Source organism: Mirounga leonina, unplaced genomic scaffold (assembly GCF_011800145.1).
Source record: "Mirounga leonina isolate KUSES-001 unplaced genomic scaffold, KU_Mleo_1.0 Mir_91, whole genome shotgun sequence".
Lineage (NCBI taxonomy): Eukaryota > Metazoa > Chordata > Mammalia > Carnivora > Phocidae > Mirounga > Mirounga leonina.
Window position 1 is genome coordinate 39,336,632 of NW_023270839.1, and position 5,717 is coordinate 39,342,348.

The window sequence follows — 5,717 nt, forward strand, 5'->3', positions numbered from 1 at the left end:
TGGCTGGGGCTTTAGCCAAGTCACCTGTTTCCAGGGACTAGAGCCTCAGTTTCCTCCTCTGATAAATGACCAGATTGAGCAAGTACCTCTGGGGCCATCTCAGTGATCTAATGTCATTGGTCCCTCTGGGCTCCCCATGCCGTGGTGGCCTGGGCCCCAAGGGGAAAGCTAGCTTCAACGGGAGGGGTAGAAGGATGGGGAATATGCAGGGGATGCCTTGCCTGCCTCCTTGAGGAGGATGGCATTCCATGTCTTCTGTCATGAAGCACCTTTCTTGAAGTTTGGCAATAAATCCCTTTTTATGGAACTTCTCTGCCGCAAGCCTGTTTGTTGGTGTGGGGACGAGCTCCAGGGCTGGCCTCAAGGAAGCAGAGGGTAGGCCGTCGTTGGTCAGTGGCATCACTGGTCCTTCAAGCTTCATTCTAGGGCTCCCCTCCCATAGGCTGGGTCCCATCTTTGCTAAACTCAGCGAGGCCCTCCAGTTTTACCCCCTCCCCACCCCTGCCTACATTATTTCTACAGGCTGGGAGCTAAGTGTCATAAGGAACAATGCTTTTCAATTTTTAGAGATTATTTGGAACAGAAAAGTTGCAAGAATAAGAACAGTACAAAGAGTACCTACGTGTTCTTTATCAGATTGACCCATTGGTTTATCTTCTGAGTGCTATCTTTAACAAATGTAATTATTTTCTGAATCATTGAGAAATTCGTTTTCATGGTCCCTTATCCCTAAATACTTCACTGAGCATTTCCTAAGAGTAAGTATATTCTTTCATGTAACCATAATACAGTTATCAACTTCAGAAAATTTAACACTGGTATACTTATTATTGCTCTTACTCCAGTTTTGTCATTTGACTCAATAATCTCATATTTTTCCTTCAGTGTAGGCTTAAATATTACATGTCTCTCTAGTCTCCTTTAATCTGAAATGTTTCCACAGCCTTTATCTGTCATGATGTGGATACATTTGAAGAATACAGCCCTTCCTCCCCCTTCCCCCTTTTAAAAATATTTATTTTAGAGAAAGAAGGAGAGAGAATCTCAAGCAGACTCCCCACTGAGCACAGAGCCCAATGTAGGGCTCCATCCTACTACCCCAAGATCATGACCCGAGCCAAAAATGAGTCAGGCACTCAACCAACTGATCCACCCAGGCACCCCCACCCTTTTTAATAGAACATTCCTCACTTGGGGTTTGTCACTGTGAGGTTTCCTCATAATTAGATTGAGGTTATGGATTCTCAGCCAGAAAACTGCATAGGTGATAGTAGGTCCTTTTCAGGACATCACATCCGGAGACGTATGACCTTCATTCATCCCTCATTGGTGATGTCAATTTTGACCTCCTGGTCAAGGTGTCTGATTTTTCTATTGTATACTTACGATTTTTTCTCTTGCAACTATAAACAATCTGGGAGATATTTTAAGACTGCACAAATACGTTTCACCTCATCAAAATTTCCCTGTAGATTTGGTATTCATTGATGATTCTTGCCTGAACAGGTGTTTCCTATGATGGTTCAAAATGATTCCAGCTGTTACTTTAACCTCAGAGCCTGTCCTGGTTGGGGGTGAGCCTGGGCCCTGCCTACCACACCCCTAATACATCTCAGCAGGATCCCAGGGCTTCGCTGAGTGCCCTTTGGAAGCCCCTGGGCCAGTGTACAGAGATCCAATTCAAACTGCCAAGGTTCAAGTCCCATTGAGAGACCTTGGTGAGTCTTAGCCTCTAGTTTACTCACCAATGAAAAGGAGATGTACAATGTCCCTACCCCTGATGTGAAAAAGTACTGCTGGGCTCCCCAACGGCTGACTCCCTTCCTCCTGTGAGGGCTGCTGGACAGGGCTGGTGGCCAACATAACAGGAAGCACCTGACCAGGGCCTATTGCCTGGCAATGACCTGCCTGAATTCCCCTGCCACTGGCCTCTGTGTCACAGCCATACCGAGTGAGTGGCCTGTAGAGCTGGGGGACCCTAGGTGAATCACTTCATCTTCACAGGTCCCTTATCTCTGAGAAGGAACCAAGGTAAGGGAGAAGAACTCCTTTATTGGTAAGGGTGTCCCCCGACCCTGGCCCAAGAATGAGGTCCCCTCTGGAAGGCCACCTTGGAGAGGGCAGCTGTGGGGAAGGTCTTAGTAGCCAGCCACAGGGCTGAGGAAGGATATGGTGAGAATCTTCCCTCTGGTCTTGGGGGCTGGGGGCCTGTGTGGAGAAGAGGAGGCCTTTTTTTTTTTTTTGGACTACTGGCCGCAGTATCTCAATGGCCTGAAGTGCTGTGGGTAGTTACAATTCACGGTTTTACAAACCACAAGGTGGCCACATTCTGACAAGACCCAGGACAGAGAAGGAGGGATTGTTGGGGCGATGGGTAGCATCTGGATTGCCTCTCCCTCTGCCCCCACCTGAGCCTGGGCCCTGGAAGCTCTCTGTGTCTTTCTGGAGCTATTGTGTTTTGTCCCAACTCCAAGTCCTGTCTTCCTGCCTTCCAACCTTTACTCTCGTATCCCTGACACAAGACATGTCAGAAATAGGAGACTTGGCTGTCAGAAAAGGCCACATACACTCACTTAGGTGGAGGTTATGAGGAGGGTCTGCGGGGGAGGTGGGAGGAGATGGTAGAGAGATGATGGTAAACATTCCTCCCTGTTGTCATAATTTTATTAAAGGAAAAAAATCCTGGAGGAAGTAGCAGGGTATAAGCAGAAAAAACCATGACTTTAGATTCAGAGGCAGACACATCTAGATTCAAGCCCAGCCATGAATGAGTGACCTTAGGCAAACTGCCTCAGTTTTTCCTGTCTATAAAATAGGCTAATTCTTCCTTCTTCACAGGGTTACTGTGGAACACTTAGCCCGTGGCCTGCCTCATAGATAATGTTTAATAAACCCCAATGGCCTGGCCTCACAGGGCACATCCTATTTGGCAGGCCTACATTGACCTCCCATCGTCACCACAGTGGCCTCATGAGGCAGATGTATTTATGTTCACTCCATTTACAGGTTAGTAAACTGAAGTTTAAAACAACTTGCCCAGGAGACCACAAGTTAGTGCCAGGACCTGGGATTTGACCCCCTGGGGTCCTGGCCTGGGGCCACCATGGGCTTCCTGCTTTTTCTCTGGAGAGTCTGACTTCAGATGGATGCTGAGCCCAGGGAACCTCTGGCAGACCTGAGGCTTGGGGCATCCCCACCTTTGCTGGTGCCTGGAGGATACCCCAGGCTGGCCAGGCTCTCCACCAGCCAGCCATGGCCCAAGTGAGAGGCTCCGGAGGCCCTTCCCTTATAAGGACAACAACTCAGCTGTGATGAAACTTTTCTGCCTCCCAGCTGGGTGGGCGGAGGAAGGGAAATGACAGGCTCCAACAGCTCAGCTGAGCTTGAGCCTCCGCAGGAACTCGCCCACAGCCTCCCCTCTCCTCTTCCTGTGTTGCGCTGTGAGAGGCTTTCCAGAGGGTCCCACTGGCTGGAGGGGGGAGGCCACAGCCAGCGGCCCAGGGAAGCGAAGATGTGCAAACTGAGGCCAAGGGAGGGGACAGGACCCTTGAAGGCCCAACAGGACCCTTGAAGGCCCAACCCTTGAAGGGGAGAGGACCCTTGAAAGCCCAGCAGGACCAGTCTTCAGACTGGTCAGTGCTATCTCAGGGCCTGGGAAAGGGGCCTGGAGGAGGCTCTTGGGCAAGTCTCTCTCTCCCCTTGGCCCCCTCAGATCAAGTCATAAAGGGGAGGGGGCTGGTCTGCTTGCAGCACAGCATAACCCTATTCCCTTCTTCCCATAGCTGTGTCCTTAGGGTGCTGTCCTCCTCAACAAAATCACCAGCCAACTATCCACCTGAGAAGCTAACCATGGAATCACAGGATATCCGGACTGACAAGGATCTTGAGACCATCTAGTCCGTCCCACTGAGTTTAGAGAGGAGGAAGTAACAGCTCAGTGGGAGGACCTGAACTTGCCCGTCAGTTGTGTTAAAATATGTGTGTGTGTACACATATATATGTATATATGTGTATATCACATATTTAAATTGGGAGGAGGGGCTCTCCCTTGGTTTCCTATTAAAAGTTTCTTTTTTAAGAAATCCCAACATGTGGGTGCCTGGGTAGCTCAGTTGGTTAAGCGACTGCCTTCGGCTCAGGTCATGATCCTGGAGTCCCGGGATCGAGTCCCGCATCGGGCTCCCTGCTCGGCAGGGAGTCTGCTTCTTCCTCTGACCCTAACCCTTCTCATGTGCTCTCTCTCTCAAATAAATAAATAAAATCTTTAAAAAAAAAATTATATAGATTTGAGCAAAGTAAATATTAGTTAAAAGTTAAATGTCAGGGCGCCTGGGTGGCTCAGTTGGTTAAGCGACTGCCTTCGGCTCAGGTCATGATCCTGGAGTCCTGGGATCGAGTCCCGCATCGGGCTCCCTGCTCAGCAGGGAGTCTGCTTCTCCCTCTGACCTTCCTCCTTCTCATGCTCTCTGTCTCTCATTCTCTCTCTCAAATAAATAAATAAAAAAAATAAAAAAGAAATAAAAAAAAAGAAATCCCAACATGTTAACTGAATAAAAGGACAAAGGACTTGCTCTACACCCAGTTCTGGCTAGCTGTGGGGTTTGGTGCTTCCCTGGAGACCACATCTGGGGTTGGCAGGGGGGTGAAGCCCTAGGCCAATGGAGAACCAAGTATGGCAGCTGGCGAATCTGTCTCTGACACTGCTGTGCACGATTACTGTGACCTGAAGCAGCTGCTCAGCCTCTCTGAATCTCAGTCTCATCTCTCCCAGCAGGGTGATTTTGAGGATAAAACTAGACAATTTATATAAAGCATCCAGCTCAGGGCCTGACACATAGTAGGGGCTTAGTAAATGGGTAACAGTATTGTGTGTTGGGCACCTACTTTAGATTAGGTGCTATGGATTCCAAGAAAATGGGATCCTTCCCCAGGTTGCTCGCTGCCAGTCAGGAGAGACAGACAGACAGACTGACAGCCCCCCCTCGGTGAGCATAGTGGGATAAGCTTTGTTAGATGGGCACATTCTGTGGCAGCACAGAAAAGAGCTCAACAGGCTTCTCTTGCTGAGGGAATCAGACAAGTCCTCATGGAGGTGACTTTTGTCTGCACCTTGAAGGAAGAGTAATACCAAACAGAGGAATTGGGGAGGGCATTTGAGACAGGGAATAGCAGGTGGACAGAAGGAAAATAGCCTTTGCTAAAGCAAATTCTTTGTGTAGTATCCTGTAGGAGGAGGTGCTGAGGGAGGGGTGGAGGCCTGGGAGATGGGGGCGGTGCAGAAGGCAGAAGGTTGTGATGTTCACTCGGAAAGCTTGGACTTTGTCCTAGAGACCAAGGGGAGTCATGGGTGGGTTTTAAAGAGGGCAGACAAAGGCTGTGGGGTGGAGACTGGAGGCAGGGAGACCAATTAGGAGGTGGCAATGGACAAGGTGTAGAGGGGTCAGGGCTTGAGCTGGGACCGTGCCACGGGAAGTAGAGTAGAGGAGTAGAATCTTTCTAGGAGGTAGAATGGGGGGTTTGGGGTCTCGTGGATGTGGAAGTCTGGAGTGGGAGGGAGGGAAATCGATGACTTACAGGGTGTTGGGCTATGGAGGCACCCTTTCCTGAGATGGGGAGCCCTGGGGGGAAAGACAGGTTGGGGAGAGGATGGCAACTGTGTGAGAGGTCCAGTGAACTACCAGAACTGAGCTGGAGCAAATCTGAAGATCGTGGTCATC